Here is a 19,815-nt window from a genome sequence, read left to right on the forward strand (position 1 = left end):
GCTCATCACGGATTAAAGCAGAGCCAAACCCTAGGGACGGAGTCCCGCGCCAGACCCGAAACTCGGACCCGATGGCGGTACAATTTACCGTGATGACATGGAACGTGAGGGGCATGGGCTCATACCTCAGACGGAATCGCATACAATCCTATCTCAAAAGGAAGAAAGTTTCGATTGCACTGCTGCAGGAAACCCACCTCACGACGGAGGCCATGTCCAAGATTGCAGACCGATGGGCCGGGACTGTGAAAGGGTCCCCCTATTCCAAATACGCGAGAGGGGTGCTAACATGGATAAGCCTGGACGTGCCCTTCCAACTGGAGGGGTGTGAACTAGACAAAGAAGGGAGATATGTAGTGATTTGGGGCACAATGGAACAGACCCCGATTTGCTTGGCTAACTCATACTTCCCACATCACGGAATACCGGCATACCTCACCACAATGATCGCAAAGCTGACTCAACACCGGGATCGCACCTTTATATGGGGTGGCGACTTCAATTGCGTTGCTGACGCAAGCATGGACAGATCATTGCCTCCTCCCCACTCGGGCAACCTCACAACCCGTGCCCTGAAGGAAACACTTGAGCAGCTCAACTTGGTGGACATCTGGAGGGAACACCACCCAACGGAGAGGACCTACTCCCACTACTCAGCCCCGCATGGAGTCCATACAAGAATTGACTATCTGTTCATAGACAAGGAGCTTGCATCACGAGCCGCAGCTACAGAATACCTGGGGAGAACGATCTCCGACCATTCCCCACTAACCATGCTATGGCAACAGAAGGGACCCGGACCCCCGATCCCTATGTGGAGGATGCCGACTGCGGCACTCGAAGACCCTGAGTTCAGGGAAGACCTTGTCGGAAAACTGGAAGAATATCTGGAAAGGGTTCGGTATCCTCCTGGAGCACATTATGGGAAGCCATGAAGGTGGTGACCAGAGGAGAAATGATATCAAAAGCCGGCGGAATTCACAGGCAATTAAAGACAACACTCGAAGCACAAGAAGCAGAGATCTCCCGACTAGAGTCCACCCACGACAACTCCACAGAGATCGAGAGCAAATTGAAGGAAGCTCGCGTAGAATGTCAGCAAGCATGGGAAAGACCGGAGAAATTCGATTTCACCACATACACTGCCAGATCCCACAAGGAACCGGACAAACCGGGGAGATTACTGGCCTGGCTCTGCAAGCGAGAACACCCCAAGCACCTCCCGACGGAGATACGGGATGTCGATGGGATATCCCACACGACACAACTGGGGATCAATGACGCATTTGCTGAATTCTATTCCAAACTGTATGCCCACGAGGCACAAATTCCCACGGAGGACATTATAGAAACACTCGAGGAGATAGATCTCCCCCGAATATCAGCTGAGCAGAGAGAAGAACTGGAGATGGAGATCCCTCCTGAAGACGTGCAAGGGGCAATCAGGTCCCTCTCCAACAGCAAGGCCCCCGGCAGCGACAGCCTCCCACCTGAGTTCTACAAAACGTACAAGCCCATCCTTACCCCAGTTCTCCACGAAGTCTACCAAGAGGCATACACAAACGGGGTCCTGCCCAACACCATGAAAGAGACCATAATCATTCCCATGCTCAAGCTACACAAATCACCTACCGATTGCGAATCCTATCGCCCCCTGGCCATGCTAAATTATGATGCTAAGATTCTCACATCCATACTAGCCAGCAAGCTGGCCAGAGTGGTGGGATCCATAATCCATGAAGACCAGAACAGATTTGTGCCTGGGCGCAACACCACAGCTAACCTAAGGAGGCTACAACACATAATGGCCGAAACATACGAGAGAGATGAAGACCTGGCGGTATTGTCGCTTGACGCTATCAAGGCCTTCGACTCCATATATTGGGAGTTGATTAGGGAGGTCTTGAGGAGATTCGGCTTCGGAGGGGGCTTCATCAGGTGGATCAAGGTCCTCTATAATTCCCCAATGGCAAGAATGAAAATGGGAAGAATGGTATCAGCAGCCTGGGAGATACAAAGGGGAACGAGACAGGGGTGCCCGCTATCACCCATGCTGTACATACTGGGCCTGGAGCCGATAGCACTATATTTTAGGCAACAGCTCTTCGACGCTGGCATCAAGGTGGGCATTGTACACCACATAATATCCCTATACGTGGACGACCTTCTTCTATACCTGAGAAACCCCGAGGTCAATGCACCAACAGCGCTAGAGTTACTCAACAATTACGTGAAATACTCCGGGATCAGATTCAGCAGAAGTAAGTCCTCTGCATTCCCCCTGGCGGGACTACGCGGCAAACCAGAAAGCGATCTCCCGGCTGTAGGAATAAGTTGGCAACTGGTCAAGTTCCGATACCTAGGGATCAACGTGAGCCACACCCCGCTACTCACGCATGAACACAACACAGAAGTCGCAACCACGAGTCTTCGACGCTCTATAAAATTCTGGTCCAAACTCCCGCTGGCAATGGTAGGCAGAGCAGTGATAGTCAAGATGATCATACTCCCCAGATTCCTATACTTTTTCGTGAACATTTGTCACTATGTCCGTCCGCCCTTCTTCAAGAAACTGGAGGCAATCATCAAGGACTTCCTGTGAGGACCTCACAGACACAAACTGTCGCTAGCCATCCTATCCCTGCCATATAAAGAGGGAGGGATAAAGCTACCAGATCTCCAGTTATACTACCTGGCTGCCCAGTTAAGCCACATAACGAAATGGCTCTCGGACGAACCTTCGGCTGAATCGGAACTACTGAGGCAATCCTCAATCAACGTAATCCACAAGGAAACCCTATGGCACCCCATGCTGCAATCCCCGGCCACCCCACAGGTAATTGAGCTAGGAAGGAAGACATGGGCCAGATCCTGTTACATCAAGCGAGTGAAACACCCGTACTCTCCGGATAACCCTATCTTGGCAGACACTTGCAGAACGGAGGCAGACCTATCCACAGCAAGGAGGTGGGAAGAAGCCGGCATATACACATGGGGTGACATGTTTGAGGACGGGGAATTCAGGGACTTCGAGTCACTAAAGGCCATTGAAGGAATACCCCCAGGCCAATTTCTCTGGTACCACCGCCTCAACAGACCGCCAAGAAACAATGGAACAGCTGGCCAGAGGAGCCCACCCCAGACCCTCTACTACAATAGATGCATGACCTTAAGGATTGTTGGAGACCAGTCTCCAGGCTCTGTAACAGACTATATGACAAACCCAACCCTAAAGGCTAAGCTCTGAGGTCAAGATGGGAAGTAGACCCCGAGACCCCAATCACGGATAAAGAATGGGAAAGAGTGCTAATATTCCCCCAAAAAGTGTCAAGGAACGCTAGATTCGGCCAGATTCAGTTGAACGTCCTGTACAGGACATACATGACCCCACACAGGGTCGCCTCCTTCAACAAGACATCCTCCCCAGCATGCCCATGGTGTGGGAACGATAACGCGGACATGATCCACATGTTCTGGACTTGCACTAGGGCGATGGCACTATGGTCCAAAGCTAAACAGACTTGCATGGACGCCGGAATGCGGAGGTACGAATGGACTCCCGGCGAATGCCTACTGGGAATTTACCCCAGACCCAGCAAATTCAAGCATGCTGTTAGGTTAATGGACATCTCATGCATTCTGGCTAAGAGAACCATCGCGATGGCTTGGAAGACGCCATCGGGCCCCAGGCACGAACACTGGCTTAAAGAGATGGAGAGATGGACGGCAGCCGAAACTAGAGCCTGGCAAGAAGGAACAACATTAAGCGGTGAAACAGAGAGCGGCACCTTGGACTCTTGGAGGGCCCTCCTGAGAGACATTCGCTTCAGCGCTGACCACAAACCCCCCTGATAGCCCATACCATCACACCGACACTAACTCCCTGCACCTGGCCTGAACCAACAGACCCTATATGCGACCCCCCCTGCTTCCCGAAGCACTAGAACTTGGGCCTCGACCCATCCATCCACCGAAACGTTCGCTATTACATGAAGACTGTTGTTGTTTTTTGTTGTTCTTTCCCCCTTCTTCTGTTCTCCCCTCCTCACTATTCCCTCCCCTGTTTACCTCACTGTTTAATTCACATATTTGTACTGCACGTATTTTTTCACCAAATACCAATAAAATACGTTTGAATAAAATAGTCTCTAAAATATTATGACGCTTGTAAGCCACTGTCTCTGAATTATATCTTGTTTTTAAAAATTGGAATGCTATGTCTATTAAAGTATAAAATGTATATGTCGCCCCACTATATCAATAGTGGGGGAGAAATGTCTATGAATAGGTATTGACGCTTTCCTTTGTCGTCCTAGGAGAAAGAAAACATGGAGACTGACCACGGAAGGCGACCTGGGGACCGGGAGCGAAGATCCGAGGGGCCCGGGGTACTGCCCAATCCTTCCATCAGGACCAGCAAGGAGAACTGATTGATCGACTGGAGGGAGGAAAAGATGCTGAACTGTGCCATTTGCGGAATTGGAAGAAGATTATGCGGACATACCAGTGCGTGGGTCAAAACATTCTTCGCACCCAACTCCCCCTCGACTCAAATTCAAAGTGCATTCAGGTGGGGGGGGCTTTGTCAGGTGTATTGACCCACCTTTGAGTCATTAAGCTGCAACATTTGGTGCTGTGGGCTTAGAAAATCCAAGATGGCCAAAAAGCCCACATGTGCGCCAGAATCCAGGAGAACCGCGCAGTTTGTGCGCACACTAAAATGGTCGCCTAACCTTCCACCCACCAGTGCGAGCGTGATGGGCCAGGGGTGCCATGAGTGGAATGTGTGCCAAAGGAAAAACAGCAGTGCCTGTTAGCTTAAAAAGCCCTTTAAAATCACCTTGGTTTCTCTGAATGCAAGCTAAAAATGCATATGTCAAACAATGCAGGATATTCAAAAATCTCACTGAACACAAGCAGACATTTGGCAGAATGAAGTTTTGTGTGCATACAAAATCTGGAAAGAAAAAGAGCCCAAAACAATGTTCATAACAAAACTGGCTGAGCTGTGGAGGTCAGCAGCTTAAGTTAAACTGAACTGAAAACCACTAAAATCGAAATGTTCAAATTAAATGAGGGACCTACTTTTGAGTGTCACATAGTTTGTAACTGTTGAAATGTCATAGTTTTGAACTTAGAATCAGCACTCTAGCTGCATGTGTAAAAATTGTCAGTTTGATTTGAATGTAGAAAACTGGCAACAAAAAGTGACATTTAGCTGAAACCTGGCTTAATGAAACTGGATTCTGCCTGACAACTACCCCCGACAGGAGTTGAAACTGGATCAACAGCTGTGTTCCCAGGCCTGGCTGCATTCCGCTGCCCCCACAAAAAGGAGGTGACACCTCTCTGATTGAATTACCTGGGGACTGCAGGAAACTGAACAATGGACTCAGGCAAATGTTATATTGGGGGGGGGCCGTAAAGTGGCTTCCTCTTGGGAGAAGTGAGAGGAGAAGTGCCTGCGAGAGCCAGCTGAGCTTGGGGGAAGTGGATAAACCAGTTCTTCCACCATGTGATGTGGGAAGCCACACCCCTTTTTGACTGGGGCATACGTTAAAAAGATAGATAACTCATAGTGCGGACTGGTCAAAATTATATAAGTAATATCATTATTCTTGTGATTTTTCTGTGCACGTTTTAAGAGGCGTTAGGACCCTGTGGTGTATTCTGGGGGGTTGCAGGCGGAAAATAGGGTCTCACTCCAAATGTCTGCATGTTAAAAATCTGACACTTCATCAATTAATGTCCATACTCCTTGTGCACATGTGTGTAATTTTTGGTAAATGTCCGATATTGGTAAACTAGTCAAAAAGCGCAAAATGTTGTCATTTTTTAATGCAAGCCCCCAGGAAGATCAGAGGCGGACAAGCATGGACCATAAGGAATATATAATGTGTACATGTAATTTCAACAAATTGTATATCTGGGAAATATGTATTTGAATCAAATTTAGATTTGTGGGCAAATTGACCAGGGGAGGATCCTCTGACCCATAAACAGACCTCATCATGATGACAATCCATTTCCTTCCCCCAATCATGGGAGAGGGGAGAATTGGGCCAATGACAAGTAGAGAGGGGCAGGCTCAATTATGCCACGCACACACCCACTTCCAAAACACATAAAAAGAGACTGCTGGGACAGGTAGAGACATTCAATTCCATTTTCGGCGGGACGCTCTTCCGGGAGACTCCAGACTTCACATCCATCAATCTCCAAAGACCAGAACTTTACTTCCTAACTTAAAGCAAGGGCCTAAACCCACAAACTGAGAACTCTTCTCAGCAGGCCTCAGCATCCTTAAAATCATTTGCAAACTATTCCACAGCCGGGCGAGCTGTCTGAATTCTTTTGCCAAGAACTTTTGCCAGTACCCAGAAAGCAGTGTTACATCCAGAATCCACTTGATCTGGACCGGAAAGCAGAGCAGTATCCAGAACCAGAGGTCCGGATCGCTGTGAGCAGAACCGGTGCCTGATTGACCCGCCGAGCAGACAGAACCGCCGCCGGATGTGTTGACCAGATCCGTGACGAGGCCTATTTCAAATTTATATTGTGAGTACCTAGCAGAACTGTGCAGAACCAATCTCTTAGTTAAAATAATCTAATCCAAACTATTTTAACCTAAGTAGAACTGCCTCCTAGTAATCCTGTCATCTGTCATTCTAAAGCTGCGAGCTGTCATCTGTCATTTTTAAAGCTGCACAACTGTCACCTGTCAATTCTGCAGCTGCAAGCTGTCACCTGTCATTTTGAGTTTTACTTTAAATCCGAAAATCTACCTTTATTAAATCGTCCGTATCTCTGGAAGCGTTTGGGCTAGGAACGAAATTAACTTTCATTTTAAAGCTGTGATTCCAGGCCTTCCAACGAACCTAGAACTGACTTCCTACTCCCTGTACTTTTTCGCGATTTACGCACTCGCGAAATTTACCGCGATTTGCGATTTGGCTCAATTTCTCCACTTGTCAAAATAGCAGCTCCATTCTTTCCTTTGTTTAAATCCGTTTGCAACCTGGTAATAACTCATAGAGCATTGCTAAAGTGAGCCTGAACTAATACCAACAAGCATCTCTCACTCACCCTGAATCTCTAGAGGGAATTAAAATCAGTTAGCACATTTTCCCATCCATTGCCATCACATTTAAAAGCATTTTGGGCCTGTGTTTCAAACTTCTACCTGTTTCCTCTAAGCTTGCTGGGGGAGAGCTGAGTTCCGTATTGTATTTGATTGTATTCCTGAAGACTGTGTGTGTTACTTCCATCTCCTTGCATTGCATATAGGGGGGGTGAATTGCCACCAGGGGAAAAGTGAACATATTATCTCTTGTGAAACCATATCAGTTTATTTTCTGTACTGCATTTATTCCACCTTGCATTTCCTTGAAACCATAAAGCATTTCAGCTACCTCATCCTCTATACTACTCCTAAGTAATCAAGTGTACCACTGTAACATTACCCATTGTGGATCCACATCATATGTCTAAGTGTACTATCAGATATTAATTTGTTATAAAAGTGTGACACATATATATTGTTTAATTTTTCAAATAAACCTTTTAATTTGCAAAACAAACCTACTTCTTGGCTCAGTGGGGTCAGGGGGATTCTAAGAGGGGGGTGTTATACAAGGGTTGTCATCCAGAGTACTGAACTGGACATAAAAATACATCAATAAGGGTTTTCCTCAGCACCCCAGACTAGGCATTGACTTAGCTGTAGTGTTGATTGAATATCGTTTACAATGCATTCATGCGTAATAGTGAGTATTATAAAATTCAAGTGCTGTCTTACCTCTAGCCAACGAAGAGCTCTTTGGGCTTAAGTAATATACGCTCTTCGACTAATGTTGAAAACAATTTGAAGCACACTTTTGTTTTGCAAAACCTGCAGTTTAGCCACATGTTTTTGTGCAATGCCGACAAGAAGGCTGCCGCAATAATCAATTTTTGCACCTATAACAGCCCCTGCCAGGATGGCACAGTTCTCATTTGAGATAAAAGGTTTGATTTCCACACAGTAGCTATAAGTAGTATGCGGATGACGAAATAACACAAAGGACTTGGTCCCACATAGGTACTATAGAACCAAATATCACACTTAGGGTTTTAACCTTTTGGGAGGACTGTAATAAGGCAGTCAGCAATAAGAAAATGTGTATATGAGTCTGAACGTTTAGATAGTCTTTGCTTCGGTACCAACTAGCACCAACTCAGTTTTTGCATTATTCAAAGCAAGAGAGTTATAAGCCATCCAGCACCGAAAAAGGGGAAAGACATTGTTTACTCTAATGACATCAGTAGAATAATCACCAGTAAGCTGAATCAAAATATGCATGTCATCAGAGTAGTGTATTCAATGTCCTGCTCATCTAAATGATCAAATAGTGGTTTCAATAAAAGATTAAAAGAGTGGGCAAAAGGCAAGATCCCTGCGGAACTCCACAGAGAACTTCAACAGGGGATGCAATACAATTATTGTGGAAAACTCTAACCCATCGACCCAATAAAAAAGATGAAACCCAATCGGTCAACCTCTCTGAGAGGTAAGCAGTAGACTGGACTCTATTATATAAAATATTAAAATCAACCAAATCAAATGCTGCTTATAGGTCTAAAAGTATTAGGAGGGCCATTTTGCCATTATCCCTGATTTGAGTCATGGTAGCTTTCAGATCTAAGAGAGCAGACTCAATGCCATGATAGGCTCTGAATCCAGATTGTTGTGAACCAAGAAGATCAAGCTCTTCAAGTGCGCTTGTAACTGTAGGACGATCAGAGCAAGAAAGGAATACATGTGATCTGTCTGTAGTTCGTAGCGATGTTAGGGTCCAGTGAAGTTTCTTTTTAACAAAGGCGTAATCCAAGCTTGTTTGTTACAAGTGGGTACAGATGCTGACTAAAAATATAGGTTCACAAAGCCGGTAATCAGATGAGCAAGAATAGCCATACAATCTTGAATGATCCTAGATGGACATGGATCTACTGGACAACTTGTCAGTTTTAAAGACTGAATCACGGTCTACACCTCCAAGACCATTACTTCCCTAAAGTCAAAGATGGAAGGTCCAGGCATGGCTGATGACAAGGAAATAGGAGGGTACAGGCCAGACTTCTCCTGAATAATATCTGATTTGAATTATGAGACTTTCACAAAGAGAGCTTGTTGGATGCTAACAAACCAATCTTTATCCTTAATTATAGACTCTGGTATCTTGACCTTAGGACCCTCAAGTTCTCTTAGAATCATGAACAACTCCTTAGAATTGGAGATAGCCTGGAAAATATGGTTATTCAGATACTGTTTTTTTGACTAGAGAAACAGAACTCTTGTACAGTCTAGCAGATGAATTATAGTATTCTTTATCAGCAATTGAGTATGACTTTTGCCAACAACAATAGGCTTTATTCTTTTGAGCCCGTAGGACACACAGATTTGGGTGTACCAGGACTGTGAAGTCCTAACTGTGAAGTCCTAACTGTGAAGATGGATTTGCAACTCCTTTTAGGTGCAATAGAATCAAGGGCCTAAGATAACAGGTAGTTATATCACAATGCCAGATCCTCAGGAGACGAGCTGGCAATCGAATTATTACAAGGGACCCCCAAAAATGGCCTAAGTGTGGCAGACGTAATTTTGTGTAGGCTACGCTTAGATATTATCTTGAATTAGGGGTACACTCGAGGTATGTGATACCAACCAAGAACAATATGGTAAAATGGTCTGACCACGGACAGGGTAAAATCTCTGAGGGTTCAACTGGGATACCATGGGTATATAACCAATCTAGGATGTGCCCATTTATATGCATAGGTTTAGAGATAGCATGCGTGAAACCCAGATTTGAGAGGGCCAAATTCAAAGATACAGCCCTGATATCCTGCCTGTCATACAGCCACACGTTAAAGTCTCCTAAAACAATTACTTTAGCAGAGGTTTTAACAAAAGAGTATAGTAAAGATACTCCTCAAAGAAGTTAGTAATGTGTAACTTGTGTAATAAAATACAACTATAAGACATGCTAGGGTTAACTTGAAACTTAGCAAGCAATAATTAAGTACCATCTGGTGCTTCCATATTATTTTGGTGAGCATGTAAAATTTTTAGATAAATAATAGCAATCACACCTCCTATTTTGGAGGTACTGTTGCCATTAAAAACATAGTAGCCATCTGGTACAGCTAGTGCCAGATCAGGCCCTGAAGATGAAGAGAGACATGTTTCTGTTGAAAAGGCGATACCAATATGATAATCTTAATAAAATCGGTGACCTCAAGGGAATGTTAAACTAAGGAAGTAGCTAAACTGTTGAGGGAATGAATCGTTCATAGTAATATTCACTGCAGATAATGTAGAATTAGTATTAGAATTGCAATTTAAGTGAATATACAGCTGAACTTGTTCCATAAGCTCATAATCCCCAGCCATAGGGCAGATAGGTGCAGTGCCAGCCAGGCTAGATGGACTATTCTGCTCATGCTTGCAAACAAATGTGGGTTAAGCCGGCTTAATAGAGGACAAGATTTCAGACGCCGGTTTGCAAGCATCCTGACTACTCAACAGCACCTCAGAAGAGGCTGCCGGCAAGGAGAGAGCCATTCCTAAGTATTTTTGGAGGATGGCGTGCTGACATGCATTTACTACAACAGGCACACTCTCTACAAACGAAGACAGCAAGAGAGCAAAAAACAAATGAGAATCTAAAGCTCACCAATAACACCAAAGAGCTCTGGTAGGACTCCTTGCACTAACCAGCACAAACCAGAATCAGCGCCTAACTGACACGCCGGTGCTGACACACCTCAAGTAAAATATGTATGCTCCTGACTGCAAAGGAGCTAGAGAAATGTAATTCATGCAAGATCACTCCCAATGAATCACACAGAACCACACAGAAAAGCCCAATTCCTTATGCAGTTCCCTATGCACGGTGCAGGTGAGAATACAAACAATTTGATGTCTTACAGATTCTACATTTAGATAAATACTTTTATTACACTCACACAATAGTCAGTCGTCTAGTAACAACACGCAGCACAGAACTCAGCATAAACCAGCATCGGCGTCTAATTGACAAACCCTGTGAGGGAGGGGGAGAGCTCTTAACATGTCCCTGGGAAGGCCAGTGCAAGAAAGGTGCCCTTTGTCCCATGGCCTTGCAGGGAGAGGGGACCTTTTTTCTGATATATGGCTCTCTGGGATTAAATGGCAGGATGTGGCAATAAAAGGCCACACACGTTGGTTTGTTCTACTTATCAACAACGTCCAATCATGCTGACAGGTACTGCATAATGACTGCAAGACCAACATTATTGTAGGTAAGCCACTCAAACTGTCTCAAAGCCAACTGCAATTCGCCAAGGGCGTCTCAAAGACTGTAAAGCTTGTAAGGATGTGTAGATGCACTCAAAGTAATCATCTCTTCAGACAATCAGTCTGTGTAGGAGCCCCAGTAATTCAGTAATTGCGGAAGTAGTAGGGCACATGGAGGATCTACACTGCTGAAGAGAGGAAAACAAGTATGTGGCATAGGCCAAGGTGCCTTTAATGATGGCAGGTGTCTAGAAGTGATGGTCCGTTTATGTAGGAGCAGAAGCAGGCCCCAAACAGGAAAACACAGCTACATTCAGAGGGTGAGAGACAGGGAAATGGCACAGTGAGATATCAGAATGTTACCAAATGATAGGTAGGGACAACAGGAACTGACAATTAGAGATCAGGATTGTGTACAAACACTAAAACTGTATCAAGCACAGTTTGTAGAGAAGAGATGCCATAGTAGAATGGTGTTTATTCTACCAGAGAGCTCTGCCACCGGGAGACGTCCTTCAAATAGGAAATTAAGTGGGACAAACATTGTCTCGTGGACAGTACAGGGATCTACTATAAATGTGTGCACGTTCAACACTTGTGTACGAGCGCGATATAAATACAATATAATTTATTTTCATTTCATTGTAGGTCCCTGTATATGTGGTGGTCAGGTTTGTAGCATGGTTGTAGGTCATTAGCGAACCTGAGCACAAACATGAGGGTTGCGTATACAGGAAACGTTGGCATGTTGCAGGTAAGAATATAGCCAAGAAGTAGGAGTGGGAGATGAGTGAGATGTGACTAGGACAGTCCAATTTAGGGTCATTCAACTCAAGCTTGTATGTTTATTGCTGAAGTGGTTACACAATGGGCTCAAACGTAGATCAGGGGTCTGGAAGAAAACAGACAATCTGTCCTCTGTTCACCCAACCTGAAAGTAGGGAAGTTAATGCAGGAGCTGACTTTGGTGCAGGTCAAGGGGCAGGAGGGAGAATAAGAGCAGACTGTATGGTGCAGTAGGGGGATATGAGGCACCTGACCCACGGGCGTAGGTGTAGAGAAGTGTCCAGTACCTTGAGCTGGCCTTACGATCCCAGGCAAACTGCTCCTGTAATAGAAAACTCCAGCAGTTTAACAATGACAGCAGGGTTATAGTATGATAGTTTGCTGGAATTGAAGAAGGAACAGTAAACAATTTAATTCGTCAATACGTTTCATATGCTGCATAGCTTCATCATGCGTATATGCAAAATTCACTTCTATTTGTAATGCTACAGAAAATGAAATATGAATGTAGCCACTAGTGTACTGTTAATAGTACTATATAGAAAATGTCAATACCAATGTAGGCACTAGCGTACTATTTGTAGCACTATATAACCTTGTTGATACAAATGTAAGCAGTTGCATCAAATGCCCTTACAATTATAACATACAGGTGTGTACAATAAACAGTGTGACATTTTATATTTAACAAGTGTCCTTGCAATTAAAATAACCAGTGTGTACAATAAACAGCAAGATTACCATGCTTGTAATGCTATATAAATCAAATACGAATGTAAGCCCTAGTGTACTACTCATATCACTATATAAAGAATATTAATATGAATGTCAGCAGTAGCATCAAATGTCCTTACAGTTATAACAAACAGACATATACAGTAAACAGTACAACATTTTAAATGTAACAATTGTCCTTACAATTATAATACACAAGTGTACACGCCAAACAGGAAGAGTAGCATAATACATAATGTACAGATTATAGAGTATACGGTCCACATCAGAAGTGCATTCATGCATATATAATGTGCATATAGGTGTGTACATTAAACAATACTACATTTCATATCTAACAAATGTTCTTACAATTATAATGTACAATTGTGTACACTAAACTGCAGAAATAGCATAATACTCAATATACATCTTGTAAAATATGTGCTTTACATCATAAGCGTATTCATCTCTATATAATGTTACAGAAAATAATATACTTTATATAATTACAAATGTAGGCTGAATGTAACGTTGGTAGCACTGCCTACATATGATGCACTTTACACCTATAACAGGTGTATAGGCCAAACAGTACATATAACATCAGCGGTCAAATATAATGTCACATTTGTATAATGTCTACTTTCCTTTAAACTTGTGAAATTCATTACATTTCTAGTAACAGGTTCAACACGTGTGTAAGTTGTACAATACATTTAACATCATCAGTGTACATACAAAATATTACACTTGTGTGTGTACTTTCCTTTCATCTCTTACTAAATTGGTTAAATTACTAGTAACTGCTTCAACAAGTGTGTATGTTAAGCAGCACATATAAAAATCATCAGCATACATACATATATTACTTGCATTATTTGAATGTGTACTTTCCTTTCATCTCTTGGTAAATCCGTAAAATTTGTAGTAAGAGCGTGAACACGTTAAACAGAATTAAAAAGTACCCATATCATCAATGTATAAACATTAAAATATAATCTCTTTAAACATAATGCACAGCTTGTCAAACTTTACACTTAAACTACTATGCATAGTAAGTCAAACAAAATCTTGTAATATGTCATTTTACATATTACATGCTTTACACTAACAAATAAATGTACCAATGTTACAATGGTTACATTGTCATTAACATATACTGGCCCAATTTACTAAGGAAGATACAACTCGGAAGTCCAACTAAAACACAGAAAGGTGGAAGCCAAGAAAAAGAGCGTACGTCAAAGCAGAACTTCCATCAGGGGCAGAAGTTATGCAAAGACGAAAAGGTGAAAAGAACCCCAAGAACACATAAAAATCAATATTTCTGCCAAACAATTACCAGAAAAAACACAACACCCACAATCATCACCACTAAGCCACCAGAGAGAAGACTGGACACACAAAACCCAACACACGTCCCTTAACACACCACAGAACACATCAGAAACACATGCTGTCACATCATATGTGCATCCCATCCAACAATACAGAATAAGGAACAACAGCCCCATGCAAAACACACACACAATGCTAGCAAATAAGACACACCTGAACCCCAACACACACAGCTAAAGAACAAACCAATGAACACAGCGATGATGCATATCAGCACACACAGCATGAAACCACATGTCCATATATAAAGCCACACAATGCCACTCCACAACCCATCCCAGTAAATGTATCCCTGCAATATGTGATAGCACTCTATGCGCAGCATTGGCATGATGCTGTTGTCAGAGTCGCTGGCACACCCCAGCTGAGGATGAGGAGATGGAGGGAGTGGGTCGTCCACACCAGGGTCACCCTCTTCTGCATGTTCGACATCGAGGTCTACGGTAGGTTTTGCTTCCCTCTGTATGTCCGCATGTCATCATGGACATGTCGCAGAAGTGGGAGGGTGACTTGCACCCAACCACCACGTGGTCAAATGCCATTGGGGCAAATGTGAATATCCTGTTGCCCTGCACTTCTTCACCACTGAATTCTTCCAGAGGACCAGGGGCATCACCACAGGAATCTCCCAGGCGATACATTCACATGTCCACCATGTATTGGCATGCATCACATTGTACATCCAATGCCATGTCCCCATGCCCTTGACCCAGGATGAACAATGAGAGGTGGCTTTCCCATATTACGTGTAACTCTGATTCCCCCGGGGTCATTGGTGCCTTTGGCTGCACCCATATCACACTATGCCCCCCTCAGGACCACACATGTACTGGAACCGGCACCACTGGCACTCCATTAACGCCCAACTGCTATGCAATGCTGGTGGGCTGTTCATGGATGTGTATGCCAATTTTCCAGGCTCCGTCCATGACAGACATATTTTCTGGGTCTCCAACACATGTGCGCAGTTGGAAGTCAGACACTACTGGGACATGATAGGTAAGTACGGCAGCTCTACACATCCACACATCCACGCATCCACACACAGGCATATGACCATCGCAACATGTGCATACCATCACTGGCTCCACACAAAGCCAACTAGCATACAATATGACACAAAAAGGAACACACAAGGCAAACTGACACCATTAACACCCTTCTTCACAAAGATGATGGTGGTTATCCATTGAGGCCCTACCTCCTGAGACAATACAAGCGGCCGGCAACTATGTAACAGGAAAGGTACAATATGGCACACATGGCCAACAGGGGAATCATTGAGTGGTCCATAGGCCTCTGGAAGTTATGACTCAGATGCCTAGATCACTCGAGGGGTGTTCTTCTGTACAGGCCAAACTTTGTGTTCATCATCATACATGCCTATTGCATCCAGCATAACATCGCAGTGCGTAAAGGTGTACATTCAGACCAAGTGCCTGACCCCAGGCCAGAGCCACAAGTCAGGTCACGAACCCAGGGGTGCCCATTGTGACTGCAGCGTGATGGTCAATGTCGTCACACTAGAGGATGTCCATGATGAAAGGAAGACAAGTGCCAGGAACGGCCTGCACACACTCACCTGCCTGAGGTACCCATGGAAACAGACATCCGGCTATGACAACACATAGAAAACATGCACTCCCCTACACACACAGCAATGGACCCATACCGGTAATCATTCCACTGGACCAGTAAAACACATCCCCAATAAACCAAAAGGGAAGGCCACGGAGTAAGCATGGATCAACAGCAACTCAATTGCACACATTAACACACAAATCACCATGTACCCCACAGCACCACCTGAACCAGCATCACTGACCACACGCACACCCACACCACCGCACATGACTTGACACACATGGGCACACGTCTGTATGCCATACCCACAACAATGACCAATGGCGCACAACACATCATGACTCAGCAACAGTCCAGTCCCACAGAGTCCAAACACTCCGCAGCGCAGTAACCAAAATGACACATTGGAGGACCAACAGAAAACATCGGGCCTCATTATGAGTTTGCCGGTACAGTAACAACGGTACCGGTAAGTTTGCTGGTACCGGTGTTACCGGACCGGCAAACTACGAGGTCTGCGCGCAGGTGACTTTGCGGCCGCCAGGTCTGACCTTGCAGGCAGACCAGCACCCATGAGCAGACCATGTTGGATGCACCGGCACCATTCAAGAATGGTGCCGGTGCATTCAGCCTCCCCATTCCCATTGAGTCCAATGGGACTCAAATGGGAAAAGTGAGTCATTTTTTCAGGTGCCCGGTAATGGGCAATTACCGGGTCCACCGGGGCCGTAATGCCCTGGTAATTGCCCATTCCCGGGCGCAGGAAAAAAAATGATTCTGGCGGCAGCCGTGCTGGTTTTACCAGCACTGCTACCGCCGGTCTCATAATGAGGCCCATTATCTTACTCGACATGCCATGAGCAAAGTGGACAATACGCCATCCACCAGTGGAACATCCGCCACAAACCCATTGACCAGAACCAGGCAAAGGCAAGAAAGCACCACACAACCACAACTCACAAGGCACTCTGTTAGCAGGGGCGGATTCATAATGGGACACATCGGGGAGCGCACATGTTAATAATACGCATCACCATACTGCATGGATGTGGTGTCATTACGCAAGGCCTGAACCTCATCCACAATGTCCTCACATTCACACATGGACAATGCCTAGCGCACGATACATCCATATGGAAAGGTCAGCACACAGCGTCCAATCCGAGTGGAAATTACAAAATGCCACCATGGAGTGAGCTAAGGCAACATCCCATCACCAGAAACTGCACACTGGTCAACTGGAACACAGTGTGCCTGGATCTTGGGGTGGACTCACGATGGACGATGGACCACTGGCTGGTGAAGTGGCACCAAGCACACAATGAGATGCACTAGTCCAACGAAATAGTTGAGAGGCAGACGCATCATCCCCGAAAGGGCTGTGGGGGTGGGGACACACAGGTGAGATACGTGTGTATTCCAGAAGTGCATCACCAAGGAACAGCCAGGGGTTCCACTGATGATATGAGGCCCTGTAACTGCAGCCCACAACAAGCTGAACAACAGTAAGTATCAACGTATGCAACCACAGAGCACTCACAACTCATTATGACACTACAACGCTGCCATCTGGGGCACTGATAGGGAAGACCGGTGGTGAGCTGAGAATGCTGATGCACACAGCATACCTCACCATCTGGCATGTGAAGTCAGGGGGAGAGGGCACCACTTTGAACAATTTTGACAGACCAGAAAGGTCCACCCACCCCATGGCAACCACTCCACCTGACCCACATGAGAATGAACAGCAACACACCCACCCACAGCAGATGACACCTCTCTGAAAATAAAGTACATCCACCACATCCCACCACCCAACATGACAGCCCATGACCAAGACAGTGCAACTGTGCACCTTGCTTACCAGATGTAGAGACACCACCACAGACAACCTGTCATAAAGCACAATGACACATTAAACAGTATATTGCAACAGGACCCCTGCACGGACCCCATGGAATGGCACATCTCCCACAAACCCACATGCACCCACCACCCCTTTGTATCCACTCGGCATGGACATGAGAGAAGCAGCAAGTAGCCCTGTTTGCGCAAGAGCACCGGCATGAGCAACAACCACCATGTATGACACGCAGTCCATGACCATGTCGCCAGGGGAGACTCTACACTTTATTGCAAATCATGCACATCACAATACAGGGGTAGCACTAGTGTGTTGGTCACCATGCACAGCACAGCAGATGGGCAAATCAGCCTGATAATGTCACTCACTACGTAATAAACAAGGAGCCGCAAAATGGCAGGTGAATGGCTGTCGCTTCTCGGAAAATCCATCTTCTGGGAGAAGTATTCTGCAACGTTGCCAGATTGCAACAATGTATCTAAGGGCATGGAGACGGAAGGCACAGTCGGAAGCCATAATGTCACTCAGCAATACAGGCTGAAAATCTTGTAAATCTTTAAACAGAAAGAAATGTGTTCACTGTAAATAGATATAGGTGTTGGACATTATTAAGTGATGTATGTGGGTTTTAAGCCTAAACATATGTATTATCTGATTGGTACATTGTTATGGTTACGTAATATGTGCATGGTCACTGTATCTATGATTATAATCTTGTGTTCTGGAATTAATTGGTATGTACTGGTGATATTTTTTAATATGAATTGATACATTTTTTTCATGTATTTTCCTAAGAATGTGGATGTGATTGTAGAACTGTATATAGGTTGTCTGTCATACATAACAAGTCTCGTTCATTTTCCTTGTTAGAAGCCAAATGAGACATGAGACCCCATCCCTCTCTACAGCCTGCAGTGCAACACATGCATGGAGCCAGGCTTGTAAAGAAGTGTGCTTGCATCAGATGTTGTGGGCCTGAAGGATAGACATGTGATGGCATCCCTACCCTGTGCACGGGTCTGACGCTGGCCCTACAAGACATACAGGCATATGTTCACGCAAGGGATCACAATGCCCACGGTCGTACATCATGGGACACATGGGTACACGCATACTCGCAACATACCCACCTGTACGCCAAATGTATTGTGAAGCAGAACAGCCTGATGTCTACGGTACAACATTTCCAGACCCTCTCCATGCAAGAAACTTGCAGGACGGGACAGGTCACCCATATTCATAGTCATTCGGTGAAGGACTCATGACCCCCCACACATTCCGAGGTGCCATTGAATGTCTGAGTAATACTGCAGTAATTACATGAGGTAGGTCTCAATAAACGTTGTGTCGTTCACTGTTGCAGAAGAGCCGTACAGCCCACAACCCACAAGTATGCCGTAAACAAGGCCCCAGGAAGAGGAGTTTAGAGGTAGAGGTTATAAGAGAGGAGGTGAGGTCAGCCCATTCTGAAAGGAAGACAGGCATCGAACATACAGGGCCTGATTCAAAGAATGTTTAGAACGGTGCAAAGTGACTTTGCACTGCTAACAAACACCCTGATTCACAGAGCAGTGCAAATTGTATTTTTGCAGTGTGAGGTGACAGCACCACCATAGCACCAGTGCAACGCCACTTTGCACTGCAAAAATTCACTTTGCACGGCTATGTGAATCGGGGCTTGTGTTGGCAGTGTAAAGTCACTTTGCACCACGCTAAAAACTCGATGAATCGGGCCCGCAGACTCATACTACAATGTTTGCCCAAGATCACAGGGCTGCTGTGCAATAATACATCCATCTTCCAATGCTGAATGCTTTATTTCCCATCTTTGGTTACAACACAATAGCTTTGGCTGTACAGCTTTGCCCACGATCAAAAGGCTGCATTGTACCAAATCCCCTCAGCACCAGCATGGAATGCTTTGCTGTTTGTTTTCTTCCCCATGATGTAATATATTGAAGCATCAACACAATAGAGCGGGAGTACTTTTTCCCATTTGGTTTCTTACTATAGAACCCTCTTCGATCTTAGACATTTCAAAGGAGCATTACTCTGTGAACATCTGCAAATATGTTTGGGGCGGAAATTTGACATGCTGTCTCAATGCCCAAGTACAATTTAAAAGGTATATACTGAACTTCTGTATTCT

The sequence above is a fragment of the Ambystoma mexicanum genome, chromosome 2p (genome assembly GCF_040938575.1).
Source record: "Ambystoma mexicanum isolate Mex_15411 chromosome 2p, UKY_AmexF1_1, whole genome shotgun sequence".
Lineage (NCBI taxonomy): Eukaryota > Metazoa > Chordata > Amphibia > Caudata > Ambystomatidae > Ambystoma > Ambystoma mexicanum.